The sequence below is a fragment of the Spea bombifrons genome, chromosome 1, assembly GCF_027358695.1.
Source record: "Spea bombifrons isolate aSpeBom1 chromosome 1, aSpeBom1.2.pri, whole genome shotgun sequence".
In the NCBI taxonomy this organism is placed as follows: domain Eukaryota; kingdom Metazoa; phylum Chordata; class Amphibia; order Anura; family Pelobatidae; genus Spea; species Spea bombifrons.
Window position 1 is genome coordinate 20,980,059 of NC_071087.1, and position 23,199 is coordinate 21,003,257.

At 36.9% G+C, this 23,199-nt stretch overlaps 1 long non-coding RNA gene across 1 annotated transcript; it reads right to left on the reverse strand.

Annotated features, from left to right (window-relative positions):
- Positions 1–3,503: 3,503 nt before the first annotated feature.
- Positions 3,504–15,998, reverse strand: LOC128481965 (uncharacterized). The gene is made up of 2 exons (XR_008351005.1): positions 15,911–15,998; positions 3,504–3,988 (listed from the first exon to the last, which is right to left on the reverse strand). It is a non-coding gene; the product is annotated as an uncharacterized LOC128481965 (long non-coding RNA).
- Between the last annotated feature and the right edge of the window lie 7,201 nt (positions 15,999–23,199).

The following is a 23,199-nucleotide window of genomic DNA, read 5'->3' on the forward strand; positions in this document are numbered from 1 at the left end:
TTTTAGAGAATACAAGATACATTTGCTGTACTATTTACTAATACTGTGAGTGAGAATCATGCAGAGTTGTTGAATTTGTGTGCCATGCATTGTGTTGAAGAAGCAGCATTTTCATACATCACATTTTGCAGAATTTAAGAATTTAACATCCTTAAGAATATGGGGCCAATGCAATATAGTCAGTTTATTACAGGGTATACACACATTTTACATTTAAAATCATGTCTTGCAAAATATGGGATGCATAAACTCATAGAAGTTACACATTGGACAGCAACATCTGAGATAAGGATGGCTGAAATGGCCTAGTCATAAGCATCTGTATGTAGAATTATAATATGGTCCTGGTGAACCCAATGACCAAGAGTTATTTGCGTGGACATGATGTGGGGCTATTATTCTAATTTCCGTGAAGCCCTTTTAAACTGCATAGTTACTTAAAGTTAGCGGGTGGTTGATGGGGAAAAAAGGAAATCTGTGTGCATGGCACGTCATGACCAGTAGGGCATCCCTCTTCAGCCTTATGAATGCATTAGGGCTATATGCAAACCTTACATCTGTTCTTTCCAAACCCTTCCTTCAACTGCAACCTTTGACAAGTTTTCCTACAGGTAATATAGAAAAATTGAATTTGATGGAGATTTGGCCCACCATTTCTTAATGCTGCTCAGACTTTACTTGGTCTTGTCTTATATCAGCTTGAAAGTCTGTGCATGGAAACAATCCTCTACATTTACTTTAAATAAATCTGTTATCCACAATTTGGAGCTATACATTTTACCAGCCAGTTTACTAGCAAATGTGACAATGAGAGATGACCAAATAAAAATGCAGACCTATCCTAGTCTAATGATTTCTTTCTTTCCATTGATTAAGAGGTTACAAACAATTCATTGTGGGTCTATCGCTAGTAATAGGCATAATATACAGATGACATGCTTTTCATCTTGATAGTACATCCATGTCATCTTGCATAATCAGTTCACATTAATGTCCTAAAACTAAAAGCAAATGTACATTCATCACTGTCTATATGCCATACTTACATTTTAAATAGATTAGCATTTTCAATAGTTTAGTTTCTAATAATATAGTTGTATTTATATTATCTATCTCTCTTAAGAACATACATCATACTAGCATGCACCTGACTGCCTCTTCCTTGGCATGTTGTATTGCACACGTTTGAAGCATGTTTCTAAAACAGTAGAAGTAGGAGGAGGGTTGAATGAGTTCCCAGGGTGCCCCTAGCATGCAAAACTCCACAAAAGCTTAGGTGAAATTGATTATTTAAAGGTATTTTAAAATCGGCGCTTTTTCATTTTTAACATATAGTGTGTTTTATGTTATGTTTTTTAGAATACATTGCTCTATTTTATATAGGAGATGGTTAACCATTTCTGGTCCGATATCCTAAGAAATATAATCAAATTAATATCTTTCCCTGTTTTTCCCACTTCTACATGCTCATTCCCTACTCCGTGTAAAAATTTGCCTTTTTACATAATTTTGCCGGGAATGCCTAATTGTCATATGACACAAAAGCAGGCAGTGATAGGTTGTTGCTATAGAGGCTTCAATGTCCTTCTTTTGTGATTAAACAGAGTAAAATCTAAAATGGCATCATGCTGAGGTTTATTGTCCTAGCATGCGCAAGAGTACAATAAATGTTTTGTGAAAGTGGGGGTAAAATAGCCTCTTCTTGTAGCCCAAATATCTCCAAAGCAAATTATTGAAAAAGGAAAAACAGCCTACACTGATTGGTCAACAAAAGGACAGACTATAGGGGATTTATTTGACCAAATACAAAAATGCTGAAAGCTTTGTGACAGGTCAGCCATAAAGAAAGCGGATATACTGTAAGACTTATTCAATTCTGTGTGTTGGTTTGGGTCAGAACTGATGCCAAAAAAGAATGCATTCATTTTTTAAATTAATGTATTTAATGAATGCTCCGTACCAAGCAAGGGTTTGCCTCTCTCTGGTTCTCTGCCCTTGTTTTTCCAGATTCTCTTTAGTCATTTATGTGTAGAGAAAGAGACATCATTTTGAAAATAATGAAAGCTCTGTGATGGGGAACAGTGGTGTGGTTTTACATGTCTGACTTCTGATTTTATTTGGGTGTAACCAAGGTTCAAGAAACAATGAATGGGAGTAGTAGTACCCAGTAGTCGTTGACTTGAATAGTAGCCCTACAGAACATATGTAGGAAGTGTACTTAAGTATGCTCCTTGCTCGCAGTGAAAGCAGCCAAGGGGAGGGGGAGAAAGAAGTAGCATATTCTAAATGTGTGCAACATTTACTTAGAATAAAAAGAATTGGAGTCCATGTAAAAGTATTTTGGGGTCTATCTTTCCCCTTGTTACCAAACATAGTATGTACTAATGTTCTTATCATACTTTGTTATAATCAATTTAAAATTATTTCCCACAAAAACAAAATGACACACTGAATAATGAAATTATATTGAAAAACACTTAATCCATCATTATCTCTGTTATATAGAATAAGCTCAGTGTGTTTTTTGAGTAATGGATGTCACCTTCATAGCAACCTACAGATGAACAAAGTTTTTGAAAAGGATATAAAACAGAATACACTTTACTTCAGTTTTATACTATGTTACTTTATTCAAAACTGCATGTAAGGCCCAAAGATACTTTGTTGCTGCTACAAAATAAGTACAATTGCAACAATATTTATTATCAACACAAAAAAATATTAGAAAATCACAAAAAAAGAAAAAAAATATTTGCAGCACAACCTCAAATATTAATTCAGTCTTTGTGTTATATGTTATATGTATATATTATTCTAATCCCAAATAAAAAGAGTTGTCTTTGTCAAGAAACGTGTAACAACAATGTTGGTACTATAAAAGTATTACAATATTATTGAAAAATAATCTGACATAGGTTTCTAGTGTCAGGTTGCATTAATGATTTATATATGGATTTAATTTATTTTACTTAAAGTATTATGGGGGAAAAAAGAAATCAGACAAAAATGTTTGCAACATTTGTCATCTTTTATTCTATTAGGGGTTGCTATTAAACAATTGTAATGTATACTGGTTTAACAGCCTTTATAACTTGTATAAAATAGACGGGCTAAACAAAAAATAGGACTTTGGTAAGTACTAAGAGTCAGGCTTTAAATGCATCCAGGATGGGCAGATCTGGGGATCTCATTTCATGGCCACCATTAAATGTTTTTCTTTTCATTGGTGCAGGTGTGTCTGCTTAAACTCAAAAACCTGTATTCACCTTAATAGATCATAAAAACCTGACCTGCTGGTAAGACAACATGATCAAACCAGATCTAGTAGAATGCCGACCTGCTGCGGTAATTAGACGCCATATCCTGCAAACTGCCACCAGCAACTTGCTGACTTTGGTTTGTGTGAGTTGGAGTGACAGAATAGTAGGAGATCTGTATTTGACCATGGAAGACTCCTGAAAAATATTACAGCCAAAGTATTGGGAGTATTGGACCAACTGCACTTTTTATTCCTATTTGCTGTCATTGATGGAGCTACTGCTATCTTTAGTTTTTCTGTATGTAAATGTAAATGACATTTTTTTTGCCATTGCAAAAGCTTTTCCTTATAGTGTGTCTATGGTGTGAATTTATTATATTTCAGTCTGGATGGACACTTGGAAATTAACTTTCTGGAGTCCAGTAAATGAGCCAGCACTGACAATGCAATGTAAAGCATGGCAAAGTATAGGGAAATGCCACTGACTCACTGGCATGCATTGCAAATCTCAATGTTCCTGTATTGTCATACTGAAAGACTGCCTATTTATCATCTCACAAGACAGCCAGAATGATCTTTATCTGCTTTGCCCACTTTCTGACCCAAATTCAGAGGTTTTTATGGAAAATTGCAGTCAGTTTGATTGATGAAATCCAAAGATGTCTAAAATGAAACCAATGCTCTCCAACTGTGCAGACTCCAACTGTGTTCTTCAATGTTGCATTGTTCCTGCAAAAAAAGTTAAGAAAATGGGTAAAAGTTAGAGAAGTTTCCTTTAAAATAAAGAAAAAAAAAACCCTTCCAATTTTCAATGAAGATACCAAATCTATTATACCCTTTTACACGTGCAAACTGTGTGAAAATAAAATGCTTCCCACATAATAAATTAGCTAAAAGAAAAAAGATTTTTAAACAAATAAATAACCATTGATAAACTGTGAAAGGCTTCTCAGATCTTCCTTCTGCCGTTTATAAATACATCCATATGGAATAGCAAGTTTTTTCCACTCCCACTCCCACACACACTGTGGAATATAAAGGGTTTATCGCGAGGCAGAATGCATGTGATGTATTTAAATGAATTGCAGAGCCTTATATTTAATACATGATAAAAGTAGATAGATACATTGTCTAAATCTAGGCATATATGTTTATATATATAGGTTAACCCACTATTAAGTGTGGACTGGTAGTGAAACAGTTAAAACCGATATACTGATATGTTTTGAAGACTATGGATGTCTGCTATTACAATACCAGCATTCCAAATGCATATTTCTAAGAGCCATCTTTTAACCCTTTAGTGCTGGGGACCTTTTGGGAATGGCATCTAAAGTAAATAGAAAGCCCCAGCACTCCCCAGTTGGTATACCAGTTACTTTGGACTACAAATCACCGTATGCCCTGTCAGCCAGCTGACTTTATTTTTATAATAACCTTTGGCAGATGGGCAAAATAGCTGCCTGTGGGGTGTAACTCCCAGCAAGCTCGTCCAGTCATTCTTTCACATACTCCTTGTCACAAGCGACCTGTAGCATTCCAGACAGTATTGATTGCAACCTTGAGCAAACCCTAATGGTTTATTATGTTTTTTTTCTGGATACATTTTCTGATGTGCTTGAAATGTATTGTATGGCTTGCTGAGCATTGTGTGAGTAGTAGTGCACTGCAGCTGCTCACACTGGTAGACATGATGACTCTGAACTATTAACTGCTTCAGGTATCCCCCAGGTAAATGCATGAGTCTAGGAATGGCTGGCAGCAGCATAGGGAATAGTATTGGCGTTCTTTCATAAAGCAGATTGGTTTATCATTGACTTCCCCAGTTGGCTTGTTTCCAGTGATATATTGCCTCAAAATATTGTCACCTGCCTAATTGTCCTAAATGGCCACCCCATTATTAATTCTATGTGGATCGTGGCTGGTAGACATGGTATAAAGCTTATGAGGCTGATGGATGAGGCTCCTTGCAGAGAAGATCATGGTGTCTGTTTAGTGTTGCTTTTACCCCAGAGAACACACTATAAATCTTCCTTGATTTTAACCACGTTTACATTCTACCCCTCCAGGCTAGAGACAGTCGTGTTAAGATTGCTCTTGTGTACCAGTGCTGGGACCAGCTGCTCCTAAATACAGTCAAGTCCTTGTCAATTAAGTATCTGGTTATCAGCTCCATGCATCCCTGGGGCAAGTTGGCTGTCACTAGTGCACAGCCCCTACAATTAAGATCCAGTTGGAAAAGACCTCCAGGGCACAAACCAAACCAGCATGGAGGAAAAACACACAATCATAATCATAAAGATAGCCCAGTTATAGCAGGGAAATAATAACCACATCAGTGGATGATGCTAAGCAGACCTGTCTACAGATCTAGTGTGTGTCCCACTGCTTTACCCCATTCTCTTTGTGTGTTAGCCAAGCTTAGCTTCCCAAGGCACGCATGGAGATGCGAAACACAAAAATACATTCATCCCTTCATATGAGTGTGAGAGCCAGGCTCTCTGTTGTGTGGACATGTCATCTCCTGCTGCAGCTGCCATGCCATGCACCCTGGAGGTTGCCCTTTGGCCCACAGGGAGCTGGACAGGGCAGTCTGCTCCAAGGAGAAGCAGAGAAGCAATCTTGGGTCAGGGGGGGCAAGCTTCTATTCTACAGCAGGCAGACCATTAGGAGGCCAGCAAAACAAAAACCCCAAGCATTAGGAGGCCTGCCCCATCATTAGTGGAACTGTTTGTGTAAGTAATTAGTAACTTGGTATCTAGGAGAGAAAATACTTGTTAAACAAGGCCCCTCTGAAGGTTTGAAAGGTTGGGGAATCCAAAAAAAATATCACAGTCCCAAGGATAGGGTGACCTGGAGAAGTTCAAGAACATAACAAATACCAAGTGCAAGCAGGGACATAATGACAAAGGAAACAGGACATTAAGACATTGTTGGGCATTAAATATGGAAAGTTTCAGGCGAGATGTCAGGGAGGTCAATGAAAGTCAACAAGAGAGCAGGTTAAAAGAAGAAAGAATTTAATATCAAAAATACATAAATCTCCAAGTGAGTGAAGAAATAATGGGAAGAAAAGACAGCGGTGTCAGTGGGTACCAGTCAACACATAATAGCACCAAAACAGGGGGAGGACTAACTTATTAACTTTTAACACAAAAGTTAACAAGAGGATAAAGGGATAAATAGCTGTGCTTTCAATGGTGATCGCAATGAAAGAATTCCGCATGTCACACCAACTAACTGATCGTCTTTTCAGCTTCCATGGAGAAAATGCACATTTCCGTTTGTTACAAACGAGACATGCTATATGCTATTATTGATAATTTAACCCCTTGTGTGCCAAAGTGGAGAGAGGTAGGGAACTGATCTGCCCCCTTTTCTCACTCTGTTAAATTTGGGGTGACTGGTTTTCAAAGATCTCCAAATCTATCTATCCATCCATCTAAATGTCTTGTTGGCTTAGATATATATTTTGAATGATATAATCATAGACTTTGGAACCCTTGTATATTGTGTTCTGTGTGGTCTTCTATACGAAAAGAAATTCTATGTTAAGAATCAAAGACCTGTATTGGGGAATACACATGATGGCCCCATGGAAAATTTCAATCCTGAAAGAGGAAAATGTATTTATTTATATGAGATTTCTTTATAGAAGACTACAAATTTCTTCCTTTATGACATCTTGATTCTTTACTTTAAAACATTGATCTTGATAGACCTCACCTCCCCCCTTGAGAACCTGGTGAAATTGAATTACATCACAAAAAGAATGCCATAGTCTGGATCAAATGATTGACATAAATATGTGAGTATCATTCGTTAAGCAGATAATATATATATATGTGTGAGAGATACCATATGGACAATATTGGCTTGTAAAGGACAATCACACACTATCAAGACCTAATAGCCTTATTATGAGATTTGGATCAATGTCTTTGTGATTATTGAGTGGATTCCTGGAGGTCAGTGTGAGGTATACTCAGCAGGAGAGGTTTCATGCAGCATTCTCAGTGATTGTCAGCCAGGGGCAAGTAATTGCAGGCTAGACCTGGTGACTGGTCTGGGGTGAGATGATCAGGCAAAGAGCGATAGAAGGTCAGTGGTGGCCAGTCAGACTTCGAGACACAGCCATAGCCCTAGGCCTTATACAGACAACCAGCACCATCCATCTTAGGATATAACCATTTGCCTCAAAAATACTATTGTTGCATCAAAGTTGTAGCCTTCACACAAAAGAATGGCCAGAATTGTGTCTATTTTTGGCAACGCACATAATTACTTAAAATTGCCTAACTTAAACTTTCCTTATGCAAGGGTTGGGGGATGAGGTATGACAAGAGGGCATGGGAACGCTGCTCCCTGTACCCAAATAAATATCCACATTTACAACATGTTTGTTTCCTCTGAATGTCCCACTCAGTAAGTGCAATGATACATTTGAGACGAGGACAAAAGGAACTTTTACTAGTCACTGGGCCCTCATCCCAGCAGTAAGTCTAGTAGGACAGTTATGAATGGCTTGACACTGGAGCCAAGGAGAGTACAGGATGTCATTAATATTTGACACTGTGTATATATTTGGGGTATTCATTCATTTTGCTTTACTATGTTATCATACAAATTATTTCCCTCCAGGCTAGTTTTTGTTCTTCTGTCCATGTCCACTCCCTATATATATATATATATATATATATATCATGTGCCATAAAGTATGTACTGGAGACAGCCAGCATAATTACACAGAAGTCATAATATTGGGTCAAGTCTACCCCAGTTGGACTTGAAATAGCAAAAGTTCAACTGATTTTAGAAAATTCACATAGAAGAACATCGTCTGGTAGCAGCCTAAAATGTACAGTGATTAACTCCTTGGCTGCTAGACCGACAATCTTATCATTTGAAAATAAAGTATAGCGTAATATAGCAATATATTGCTCTATGGATGGGTGTAAAATATGTTAACCCAACATGAAGCAGAAGGGGTTCAATCTCTGGAAGGATCATCATCAACTGTCACTTTAAGGTACAGCATGTTAGCTGGATACTAGCACCATGTCACTGAAGGCACAAATGTTTTAACATTTAATGTCACTGAATGGGCAGAATATTGTTAACAGATCACTGAAGGTAATTGATATTAATCCCATGTCATTAATAATTATATTATTACTACTAATAATTATTATTATTATAATAATATTAATTTATAATAAACATACCAGTCCTCTGAAAATGACAAAATGCCAGCTTATCATCATTGTCAAGTGAAATGAGGGTTAGCTCAGTGACACTAAAAAAGGATTCAGTATATATATATATATATAGATATATATATATATATATATATATATATATATATATATATATATATATATATATATATATATATATATATCTATATATATAAGCATCCGCGTGCCTAGGGAGCTTCCTGACGCCTTGTCTGGGTAACGAACGGGTTACGAAAGAGATCATCCTTCCATCAAACAATTGAAACTGTCATTAAATAACATCTCAATTTTTAGCCAGCGTTTAGAGCGATTTCTGAAATATATTCTTCTGGGGATACACAGAAATACAAAGTACCCCCCCCCCCAATCTATGGCATGTCACCTCTGGGAGCTCTTCTGCCGGCCTCCCCCCGCCAGCACTCCATTAAATGCTAATTTTTAATATATATGCAATAAATGTTCACTTTGTTAGACTGAATGACAGAAAATAATATCTGCAAATCTTCATTTTCATCCATTACCTCCAAATGATTCGCACCTCGGACATATTTGCTTTTGATTAATTTATTTGCAGCCTGTATTTGATGAAACAATAACTGCTTGGGTTCAAATTTTGGCAGAAGATCCTTAGGGGCTGGGGCTGGATCTCCTTCACAGAGAAAGCCTGCGGTCAAGTTTCTTAAGGAATGAATAATTAGGTGATATATATATATATTTGTGAGATAACTTTTTATTTTGTAAATAAATCCATGTGTAAATATAGGAGATTTACAAAATGTGCAAAAGGAATAAGGAGCAGAGCTTGCTATCTTTCCTATTTAATTGTTTAGGGGTACAAATGAAGTTTAAGGGGTTGCAAAACTGGTGCAAATCTAATACAGAAAACATTCGTGATTTATATGTCCATTTCTGACATATATACCGTATATATATATATATATATATATATATATATATATTTATAGTATTTTTTGATAATCAGTTTTTCTGCAATATATACGGCTTATGATGTAATAATAAGCACAGGTTCATTGAAGTCCCGGTTAATGCACAATAAACTTTCTCCTAGGACTTGGTTGACCTGAGGAGAGAGGAGGTCAGTCCAGGTTCCCAGGTGACCCCAAAATACTCCTGGCAGAGGCACCTGGCACCACTTCTCTTGTTACATTAAGTTATCTAATAAAGTGCAGATAATAGGGATACTCAAAGAAGCCAACACATCCTAAAGTGAATGTAAGTAACACTGGGCAGGTTTGTAAACAAAGCAAAGAGTCTAATTGAAAGAAATAGTGACACAGTGCCAGCCAGGGACCAACTAAGACACAAACAACAGCACTGGAGGACTGGCAACATTTAACCTGAGAGTCAGACACAGTCACGTGCCCCACTGGTATGGTCAGCCAAAATATATTTAGGACAGTCCTCTCTACCATACATTCACCAGTAAGATGCATAGAAAGCCAATCTAAGAAGCATAGAAATGATCCAGTCGGGGTCTAGTTGCCACCTAAGTATTTGTTACTGTAGAACCCCTTGTGGATAGACACAAAAAGGCTTTGGACAGGAACCCACAATCTTCAAATCACAGCCTTTCTAGGTTCACTTGTAAGCGTTTTCTATGCACAGAAGTGTATGATGCTCTGATAAAAGCAGCCAATGTCAAGGCCCTGTATGTATTCAAAAGCACGAAAGTGTGCTACAAAATTCATAACTAAGTAAGATCATTTGCCACAGGACACTGTAAAACAGACATAATGAGTCTAGACAATGCGAGGATGGGACCCAGGTTCCTCATAATGTGAGTATTGCTCTCACATACTAGAGAATGCAGGGCAGTTGGACTTAAGAGGAAGTGAATACGATACTCAGTGGAGAATGAATGATACTCAAAGGACAGTTATACTTTCACACTATGACATTCAATGAGTGAGCATCAAGGCAGAGATAAATAGCCTTGTCAGCTAGTCCTGCCTTCTGTTAGAGGCTATTCTAGATGGGGTGGACCAAAGATGACCACAGCTAGACTTGTAGCTAGACTTGTAGTCCATGGTTTGGTGATCCACAGCTTCGACACATTCAAGAAATTGTGACACCAGCTCATATAAGGGATAGCCTGACAAGGAGTTACATTAAGACAAGAGACAGTCTGAGAGACCCACAGTGAGACAGCAGAGGATGATCACCTGTCAACCAGAGAGGCTGAGACCCAAATTCCTTAGTAAATCGGAGAGCAGGATGCCAAAGACCAAACTATTTACTCTGTAATAAATATCCCTTTACTAATATTATATCTATATATTAAATAGTAAATAGATCACTGTAATTTAGGACGGTTACCGTATTGTCCTTTCAATTTTCTAAAATAATATCAGCTAAACGAATTCATTTGATGTCTTCAAAGGAGCTGAGAAACTCCTATCTTGGAGAAAATCCTGTTTATTTTTATCCGGTTATGTGGTTATTACAACATATACTATATGAAAAAGAATATAAGTAATTGAGTAGAATTCCCTGCCTTTATCTGGAATTTCACCTCCTAGGAAGCACTTCTAGAAAGGTGTTGGAGTAGAGTGTGATCTGAATCATATTACAACAGAGTAAATCATTGTATCAAGGAACAAAAAGTGCACAATATTCATCAGATTTTGATATTGATGGAAGTCTTAATATGTATAGAATATGTTATTGTTAATTATTTGTCAAATAATAATAGTAATGATAAATAATAATAATAATAATAATAATATACAAGTTGTGTATTATATAAATCATATATCAATAAAATCTAATACATTTTATGAATGTAGAAGAATTCCTCGTCTGTAAACGAGAATAAAACAACGAAACGGAAAAAACTTTATAAGCATTTTGTGGAGCAGAGCATCTGCCTGCAGGTTAGTAAATGTCGAGTCTTTCTGTCAATACAATGTTTCCATACACTCCCCAGGCTGACTTATCTTCATTAAACTGTGTAAATCTCCTCTGTAAATAATAGTGCCACAAACTTTACAGACCACACACTCAGGACATTTTGGGGCATCAGCTGATACTGTAATATATGTATATATAGTGTATTTATTACACAGTATCAGGGCGTACCATTAGCGCAGCTATGTGAGCGGACAGGCGCAAGAATCAGATGCAGGGGAATCCCTGCTAAATAACCAGTCTGAGACCAATGAACAAAAAACCAACCACAGTGACTCAGCTCCTACAGTTTGGTGTACATTTGATTTCTGTTAGATTTGTGTTTCTAGGGCACACACACAGCCTGCTAGTAGATTGATAGAGTTGCGCATGTGATTATTATTATTATTCGATGTATTTGTCACATCGCATTCCAATGCATAGAATGATGCCAGCGCCCTCAGTAACGGACACAGAGAAGCTCATCATCTGTGCATTCTAACAGAAGCTCGAACCCGGGGAAAGCTAATGATTCCCTTCACACCCACGTGTTTGTTTAAATTAGCATTTAATGCGTGGATTTCTCGCCTTAGTTTGTTTTTTCCCTTTTAAGCCATTGACATCCTGTCCCTGTGATCAGGACCGGGCTGATACGGACAAAGTGCTACGGGTCTGCCTGCATTAACTCGCCATCAATCTCTTGTCAGTAGCCAAAGGCCCTGTATTCATAGGGGTATTTAACTCCGGCTGCTGTCGGTTCTGATCCTTTATATCCGTGCAATGGGCTTTATCTGGATATTTGCTTTGGGCTCTTTTCAGCAGTGCTGGTCATTAGATCTGCCCCCACGGCTCACATTCTGGGGGCAGCTCTGCGGCTTTTGATGCCCGGCCTGTCCACACTGTGGCTGTCGTCCCTTTGTCCCTTTCTTATCCCTATCCACTGCCTTTACACAACCTTTACCCCCTCAACCTAGAATAAACCCCGCAAGCTGCTATGCGCTATAATTACATCATCCTCATCACAACCGAGTCATCAAAGGATCGTGGGGATTGTAGTCATTACGCATTTAACCTGTTCCTGGCTGAAACCCTCACTAATTACTCTGGGCATTGCTAATACACCTTCATGTATCAAAGGAAAAGCCCTATAAGACCCAATGTACTCAAAGGATTTCTTGTCGCACATTGAGGCGACAAAAGGCAAGATCGCGACAATGAAATAACAAATATGACCCGTAACAGCGTCTGCTTAATACATGCTACTCACTTGGCATCGTGTGTTTGTCTTATTTCGCTTAGTAAACAGCATCCACCACCAAACAATTATAAGCGAGGATTCCCATTGATCCCAATACTCTATGCTTTGATATATACTGTATTTCCTCCATATTAACACTTTGAGGAGAGGCAGGGAATTGCTGTAGCCAACCTATCTGGCATTGGAATAGTTAATCCTTGCTAATTTGTCTACAGGTTTTTAAAGTGTGTGAGGGGTACGTTAGTGATGTAAGGCTTGTATTACCCCGATGCAGTTTGCAAGCGGTGTATTGGGGTGTATTGTAAGCACTGTACTCCCGGTACTCCCGGTTTGGTGTAAGAGCTGTATTAGCTGTACCTGTTGATTTGGGTAATTTTTACATTAGTTATACCCCATTGCAGTGTGTAAGAGTTACCCTTTTACAGCATGTAAGGGGTACATTCCATATATCATATTAATGTACAGAAATTCTCCCCCACGGCTATTGTGAGCGCTATATTAAAAGCAGCCCATTTCAGCGTGTTAGCCGGTATAAGCTGGGCCTGAATTGCTGTAGAAGCCATACAATGAACGTGCTCTATTACACGGGGTAAGGAAAGTATTAGCTTTTAAGAGCGATATATTAAATATACCCCCTGACAGAAATAAGCGCTATATAAATTAATAAATAATTGGGCATAGTTAGTTCAAAAACAAAGAAAAATTAGCACACTATGTGTCAGCGTTACTATCGGTCTGTGTTATTATTACAGTATGACGGGGCGCACTGCGGAAGCGCTTTATAACGGTAGTAAACGTATATGATTATAGTAATTATTATTATTATTATTGGATTTATATAGCGTCATCGTGTTCCGCAGCGCCGTACAAGGCGATTTAAATACATTGAACGGCATTCTAATAGAAGCACTGTCACCAGGTCACAACACATGAACACATAATTACGGAGTAAGGTGTGTCTTGTAACGATATTTGATACATAACCCCTGCAGTTTCGAAATTGGTAACAATTTAAGATTGCGGTATTTTTTAACATTATATGTATAGAAATAATGCATTGAATATTCATATAATGAGTATTTAAAAAAATCCCCCTATGCTGGGCGACCCAATTCCAATGTCCCGAATGCCGAAATCGCGATGATCGCCGATATTAGCGACGAACCGGTCCTATGCGGCGCCGCGGAATCGGAATCGCTAAGTAACCCCACAGGGACCTTTTTGGCCTCGTATAGTTTTTGTATTAATTTTTATTTTTTATTTTATTTATCTCATATTCTGCTGTCTGCAGCGGTTTACCAGTAAATGAAACAAACACATAAATACGCCGTGAATGGACTCCATATCCTTGGAGGTCATTCACATACATATCATCTGCAATTTATTCCTATACATTTTCTCTGTAATTAATAATTATATAATAATTATATATTTCCTCAGCAATTTGTTCCCATATTTTTCCTCTGCAATTCATTCCTATATATTTCCTCTGCAATTCATTCATATGTTTCTCTGTAATTAATCCCTATACATTTTCTCTGTAATCAATTCCTTTATATTTCCTATGTAATCCATTTCTATATATTTCCTCTGCCGTTCATTCCTATATATTTCCTGTATCATTCGTTCCTATATATTTCCTCTGTAATTTATTCCTATATATATGCTCTATAATGGATTCCTATATCCTTTATCTGCAATTCATTTCTATATATTTCTTCTGCAATTCATTCCTATATATATTTTTTCTTTAATTCATTATTATACTTTTCCTCTGTAATTAATCCCTATATAATTTCTTTGTAAATAATTCCTAGATATATATATTTTCTCTGTAATTGATCCCTATATATTTCCTCTGCAATTCATTATATATATATATTTCCTCTATAATTCATTACTATATACTGTATGTGCTCTACAATGAATACCTATAAATGTTATCTGTAATTTATTCCAATATATTTCCCCAGCAATTACATTTTTATATTCTATATATAAATAAATCCTATATATATTGTCTCTGTAATCTATCCCTATACATTTCATCTGCATTTAATTCATATATATTTCCGAAATAATGAATTCCTATATCGTTCCTCTGCAATTGATTACTATATATTATCTCTGTAATTCGTTCCTTTATATTTCATCTGTTAAACCCAAATTGCTGAAATCCCAATGAGGTCTGCACTACAATTGGAATAACGGAACAGTAAAGAATATGCAAGCTGAGTCCACCCATTTCGATATATTTATAGATCTATATATAAAAAGATAAAATAAACAAATGTGCAAACATTTATTTGTTTAGTAAACCCATAAATATCGTATGTACTTAAAAATTAGTATGTTGTATTTAGATAACCTATGCATCTGGGAACACACACATCTCGATCTCGAAGGAACATGGTGCGGTCCCAAAAATACTTATTATTTATGAAAGTGTATATATATATATATATACACACCCTAATACTGGACAATATAAAAAAATACATCACAATATACAATATGCCTATAAATAATATAGTTCTCCTTGTAAATGTAACGAATTAATACATTCGTTCATACATGTAACGAATGTTTAATACATTCTTTATTTGTTATTCACACAAAAGTCATGTGTTAACCATTAAATCTTATTTTGCAATTTTTGAAATATATATATATATATATATATATATTACCATATTGCAATGCATGGGTTACAATATATATTATTCTGCAATCGAGCTTGATGAATTAAGCTATATAAATATCCAGTAATAAGCTAAAGCTCACCATATTTCCCTCTTATTTATAACAAATATTTTGCAGCATCTACATTTTTTCCAAATCAGCAGAAGTGCCCCGTTTAAAAAAATTCAGGCGTACAAAAAATTACAAAAGACATTAAGACAAAAAAAAAGCAAATCCTCAAACTATTTTCCAGTAATAAAATGTTCTCTATTATTCCAAATTTTACCAATATTTTTCCACCTGCCCTGGTAAATAATCTGCCATGAGATTTATCTCCAGGGATAGATCATCATCATCATCATCCTTTAGAGTGGAGAAACCAGTGAAGGTCCAGCAAAGCATCTAGCAAGGAAATCTATTCTCCAAGGAGTCTATGTGCCCTGGCTTCTGCCTAACCTAAAGACTGTAAAACAATTCTCAGGAGCTCTTGTACTATCCAGAAGAAAATAAATGTATCCCTTTAAAGCAGCCAGAGAATGTAAAAATCACTGCAGCTTGTATACTTACAGTTTAGGTGAACGCCTTTTCTTCTTAGACCTCTTAATGTCAGCAGGAGAATAGTTTTTATATATTTCTTCAAGACACACTTAAAACAAGTGGGAAATTTGCAACCTACTGCACCGTTTTATACATGATGAGCCGTCAGTAATGGGATTATTAAACAAAAACCGTCTCAGGCGCTGGCGTTAACCTTTTTTAAAATGGCTAATTAGGTTTTGCACAGAAAAATTAGATTTAACATTGCTTACATTTTCAGTGGATCCAACAATAATGGAGGAAAGAATGGGCAATGCACTCTAGCAGATAATACGGAATTAACTCTTTTAACACATATCATATGCTTCATGTACTATTTTGTAAGAAGAGAATATTTCCATGATCAAATAATATATACATAAAACTAATTACATTGTACTGCTGCCTATTGCAATTATGTAAGGGAAGAAAACAAAAAGAAGGATGCAGGCGCCCTCTGCTGGCAATATTATGGCAATGCATCACGTTTATAATTGTATGCTTTCAGATGAAGGTGGATACCACTGTAATTGGTTCCCTCCATCATTAATTATTTCACTTTTATCAATATTTAAAAAGTACATTATATCCTGAAACTTTACATAAACATATACAGACAAAAATGCATGTGAAAGAAAAGGTGTATTAGGTAAAGTACCAGGGATTTATAATTACCTTTCACTGCCTCTATTGTCCAAAAAAGCTAAAATTCTATTTTTGCCTTCTGGGTCACTGTGTGCTATGCCGTATGCTGTTTGTTATCAATGTACTTGATGAGATATCTAGCGTTATAGAACATGGGGCGCTGCTACAGAATCCAATTCTTATATAAGGTATGAGACAGAATGGATAGGTGTCACAATAGCTGTAGCAGCTGTGCCAAGCTGGTTTATTTTGTCAACTTGTTATGCCCTTCAGATGCTGTAAACTACAATGTCTGCCCTGTGATTCCATGGAGAAGAGGAACATTTCATGGTATACATAATGACATTAGAATTTACATCCTTTACCTACTTAAACACAGTAATTAGGCATACTCGCCAAGGCCTAGGGTAGCACCACCAAAGGGGTAGTGGGCCTGATGATAAGCAGAAACAATAGGTTGCATGATGATAATCTGGGAATTTATCATCAGATTCATCCTGTAAAATTTCTATTTATTTACATTTTTCCCTAAAATACAACTTTATTTTTCTGTATTCCATTCTTGTTTATTTAGAGTTCTTCATCTTCAAAAGTGGATTAAGTATTAAAATAATCCCACTTTCAATTTGATATAACAATCTCAACTCCCCTTTTGCCCCTAAAGTGTGTCTTCCAGTTAGATAACTACGATCTGTTTTTTATACATTTCATCCTTATATTTAGTAAAAATGAAGTTGTAATAACTGTTTTTATTTGCTTGTATTTATTTCATGCATTTCAATTTCAAGATGCAAGAGGCAAGATATAGCAGTTCTAGATCAAACCAAATCTGTCACATTCTAGGTTTACATGGATATTGAATGTCCGCAGAATGTTGTAGTTTGACCTTCCTTTCTTGAGGCACTAAGCGAGCAATTGGGTTACAGAATAAAAATAGCTGTGTAACCTGAAGGAAATGGATTGTGGTGATTTAAATCACACAGCCTCTGGATATATAAACGCTTGCTGTAATTACACCTATGGGGTGTGTGTGCTTTATGAAATGTCCTCTCCATGTCATGTATCATGAATCATCCCTAAGTATGCTCTGTAGGGCTAAAGCATGTGGGGTTACTGGATGATCAGGTGAAAGGAATAGATAAGAATATATGTACTTAACTGACTGTATGAGGTTTATGTTTGGATGGAGAAGATATATTTCACTATTTGTAATTGTTTAGTTTATATACGAACACTTGTCTCCACCGCAGTTATAGTTGTCGAGAGGCACTGTAGTTCTGACTAAAAGTACAATGCAAGTAGACTTGTGCATTTGGGTTCATGCGAATTTCAGTGTTTACTAAACCTACCAATTTCGTCAATTCGTAGAAGTCTCCCAAAACAAGGAGGGACCCCCAACAAAAGAGCTCCGAATTTTTGTTTGAATTTGTTTTTTCCTCAAACTCTGCTGACTGCTTCCGTGTTTCTGTCTCCTTTCCTGCAGCTCTGCTTTTTCTCTTGACTCTTGTTCTTCTGTCTTCTTTCTTTATTCTCTGCATCTTTTTTGTGAACCTGGCTTCCTGGTGAATTTTCGTAAAAGGGCAGAGCCACAGGGACAGCCTCACCCCTGTACCGCCAATCGACATGTTACTGGGAGGCCAGGTTCAAAGAGAAGCAAACAAAGAAAGAAGACACAAGGGCCAGCAAACTAAGAAAGAAGAAAGAATAACAAGAAGAGGCAAGGAAACAGGGAAACAGCTGGTGGAGAAGTTTCTTCCAAAGTGCTTATCACTCATCGCTCTGGGTCAGCATCTATCCCAAAAAACCTTCAATGATGTTGGCATTAATCAAAACAAAACAAAAAAGCTTGCTATGTACTTTATTTCTCTGGACTATTATAACTATATGGTTTTTTTGTATCAAGTGTCAGTGGGATTTCTCAGAAAAAAAGAAAGCTAGAAAATAAAGAGAAAAAAAACTATATCTAAATCACAGATTCTGCAGTTACTGTGTATAGAGCTAGAGGATTCTCAACTCAAAATGCATAATGTTATACAAAGCAATGAAATAAATGCAAAGCCAGCGCTAAAACACACCCACATCTGCCCATCCTCACATCTGTCCCCTTTGTGCATGCACGTGTGCTCAAAGTTTAATCTGCACAATTACTGTCACCTCCATTGACCAGTTCCAAAACATTAGCCCGCCTTTCTGCATGTTTCATCCTATTCACAGAGGCTTCAGTATTGGCTTGTCCCAGTCTAATTGACAGAATCCATTCTTCTCCCATTAAAGTTCCCCCATGAGGGACAGAGCTAAGGGGACAATCACATTTGATTGTGCTACATAAAACAATGCAATACAATAGGAAGAGTAAGACAAGCAATCATCAAGGGAGATGAGAAGTCAAAGGGCTGCAAATGCCAAATTTTGTGTTCAGCATTTGTGCTTTATTATACTTAGCCCACTGTATGGTACTGGAGAATATAATACAGGTCCAACCAATAATACTAAAAATTAAGCTCCACACGTAAGATTTTATTAGCCTTAGCTAACAAGCTCCTGGGAAATCAAGTCCAGTTGCAAAGAATGTTTGCTGGTCTTAGCAGAGCAACGTTCAGGGCTGGACAAGGCTAGATAATCCAACGATTTAGCCATTTATCTTTCTGTAATAATTAACCTTTAGGCATTTACCTGGTTAGAACTGCTTTAGACGGTATAATGACTGGTGTGAAATGTCTTGAAATACAGCCCTCTCCCTTTTAATAGTGAGATGGTCACTGAAGAAATGACCTATGAAGATTTCAAAACTTATGACATTCAATAAACTTTTGACCACTAAAAGGAACCACAGACATTTTGAGGTTAAAAAATGAAATACACCCAATTACTGACAATGGCCATCCATTCCCCGGCTCATTCACATTCTATATCTATATTATCTTTAGTTAATTTTAGATGTAGATGGCCCTCTAAGCTTATCCTCTCATACCTTTCTGCTGTGAAGCTAGACTGGGTCAGAACACACAGGGAAGAACATTTCTGGTATAGATAGTAGATTAGCCTATGATTATGTTAATACATGGTAACAAATAATAACACACTCGATGACACAGGTCAATAACCTTTTAATTGCAACGCTTGTTCCGTTTAATTATTGACTTCTACTCTAGACAGCAAAACAGCAATACATTGTTCTACAGTTTGTGGCACATTCCTTGTGGAGATATGTTAATGTTTCACTTGTTTTAAGAGAAGTATCCTGCTTTTTTCTCCAGGTAAAATACAAAAAAAGAGAACGGAGGAATATTGGTAACCATGATTCAGTATGTATTTATTTTTTTATTTAAAATGTTTAGTTTAAGCACAAAAAAATGATGAAATAATTCACAATGGGATGCATATTCACTAATTACTTACATATACAGGCTTGGATACATATATCACAGACTTGCTATTTAGGGCAATAAAATCACTCCCCAGTGGTATACTATTTGAAGAAACATTTTGTTTCTTAAACATCTGAAGCACACTTCATCAAACTACACACCATAACTCTGACACCACAACTACTACCACCGCAAGCAATCGAAATCACCGCATTTTACCTTCAATCACTATCTCAGCCAAACTCACACACAAGCCGACAGTCCACTCTTATGTGACCAACACACACCATTTATCAGTTTAATTTATACGTTAATTATCATTACTTTTTTTATGCTATTGTATGTTGAATGTATTTATAATGTTTATTATAATTACAACCCCAATCACTGTACATAGAGGCTAATTTTCACTGCCCCAGGAGATCCCAAACATTACCGTTATTAATATATAATTAAAACAGAAGGCGTTTGTACTAATAAGTGCTTTGTCTCTATACTATACATATTCTTTGTTCCAGAGACACTTCAATGTCTCAGGCAGCCCCCCGAACAATGAACACATATGAAAATACTTTTGTAAATACATTCATATGCATTTATTTAACCTGCAAAACATTAGGGAGAAGCTGCATCACCAGAGCTGCAGCGGAATATCACTCTGTGGTCTGACATTTTGCATCACTGATTGGCTCCTTGAAGCAGCCAATCAGGGGCAGCAAAGATCTTCCATTGAAATCAAACAAATCAGTTAGTTTCTGTGGATCTCACGCTATTAATATGATTGAGGCTCAAACTTTACATACAAGGAGGCTAAAGACATTCAAACTCAAGTTTTCCACACATTATGTCTTGAGGTGTGGCTTCATTATTTCTAGATAATCCTCTTTCCTCTTGATGCCATCTATTTTCTCAAGTGCACCTGTTCCTTTTACCAGGGCCGGACTGGCCCACCGGGATACCATAGTGGCGTATAGGGGTATAAGGCATTTCTGGAGGCAGAGTGGCAAATAGGGGATTAAAAGGTATATCATGGGGCAGAGAGGCACATAGGAGGGAATAAGGCATATCAGGAAGGCAGAGTGCCATAAAGGGGGATATAAGGCATTTCTGGGGACAGAGTGCCAAGCCTGGGGGCAGATGTGCATAACTGAGGGGGGGGCAGGTTGACAAATAAAAGGAAATAAAAACAAAAAAAATATTTTTCTCAATCATAGCTTTACTAAATATAAAAAAATAGTTTACATGAATTAATATTCACTAGTAAAACCTTTTCCCTATAGGGTCATCTTATATTCAGGCTTTTTCTTTTTTTCTTAAATTAATATTCAGATTTTGGGGGGGGTCATCTTATAATCACGCAAATATGGTATTTGGGTGTCAGTGTGGCAGAGCCTGTCCTGGTGTGTGTTTTGGTGTCGGTGTGGTAGAGCCTGTCCTGGTATGTGTGTCTGGGTGTCGGTGTGGCAGAGCCTTTCCTGGTATGTGTATGGATGTGTCGGTGTGGCAGAGCCTGTCCTGGTGTGTGTGTTTTGGTGTCGGTGTGGTAGAGCCTGTCCTGGTATGTGTATGGATGTGTCGGTGTGGTAGAGCCTGTCCTGGTGGGTGTGTGTGTTTGAATGTAAGAACGGATTTTATTATTCTCATTGGTTCCACAGTCCTTCCCCCTTGAGAGGACTTTTTACATAAACATGCTGGCAGACCGCTTTGCACCATCAACTGTGTGCATTTAAAAAAAAAAAAAAGATAATGTATCTGGGATGAGGTATTCATTGGATGATGCAGTGCTAGAACAGTTGTGGTGGTATTAATAGCCAAAAGTTTCTTACAAGAATATCATGAAGAATAATGTGATCAGTGTTTTGTTCCACTGAATAAAATTGAACTTTTTTTATCTAAAAAGTTTTGCAGTAGCAAATATTTTTATTCCATTATGTCTAATGTATTTCATTTATTATGGTCTTTTAACACTTTTGATTTCTGGCATTTTAATTCAAATAATGTGATAAAAAGAATGTTTTATAGTTATTTGTATGGCAAATAGCGTGACTCAGGTATGTGTATGGTCTCCAAATGTTTCCAGGGCTGCTTTTCATTCCCAGTCCAGCCCTGCCTTTTACTTTAATACCCCCACATCATGATGCCCATGATGAACCCCATAGTTCACAGTTGGAATGGTGTTCTTTGGATTAAAATCCTCATCCCTTTTCCTCCATCTGGCCAAAGAACATTCCTCCAAAAGGCTGTTTTCATTCTGGTTTTTGTTATGTACCTGCAAACTTCATTCTGGCTTTTTATGCTGGTCTTGGAGTAGGGGCTTCTTCCTTTGCGTGACAGCCTTCAGGCAATGGCGATGTAGGTCTCCTTAGCCTAGGTGTATGTAAACTTTCAATGTCAACTGTGCAAAACAAAGATCTGCACTATGATCTCATGCAGGATTTTTGAATATAAACTATAGGCTACAAATTTTTTATTAATTGAGCAATGTAGGGCAATGACAACAGCCGTGTGTTAATGTGGGGATTACCATAGATATGTATTGTAACAAGGTGGAGTTAGAAACCGTTGTGTGAGGAGTCGAAAAAAATTAGTGTAAAACGTTTTGGCCATGGATTGTCTCAACTTCAATGTTTACAGGACAATCACGCTGGTTAAGAAAGGAACTGCTGTATTAGATAAAACAATAATGTTTTTATGAATCAAATGACATCAGTGGTCTTAGGCTTCTGGTTGTAGAACGTGGCCCTTTGAAACTGGCCCTCATCTGCTGTTAATAGCATCTGTAATTGTATTACCAAGCATACATAAGGCATATTTTTTCATGTGCAATAACATGTCCCAAGACACAGAAATTTTAATTAAAAACTGGATACTTATATAGGAAGAGGTCCCTCAACTCAACTCAACTTGCAGGCAGAAAGGGGGGGCAGGAACTTGTGTTTTGCCACTGAATCACATTTTGTTAACCTGTATTTACAGCTAGCACGATGCAGACTGTATGAACATTTATTAGAGAAGATAAGCTTTTATGAATTTATTATAGTTTTTTCTTAATGAAGTACAAGATGTTTGCATGACATTTGCTCAAAACCTAAAGCCAGAAAAATGAGCTTCCATGTCAATGGGAAGAATAGCATTTGTTGTTGTTGGATACCAACAAAATATCCACTTATTTTGTAACACATCTAGGAGATGACACTAAATAAACACAAAAAGGTCAAAAGAGAAATGTTTCTAGATCCCTGCTTTTTAACCCATATTCACACTGCC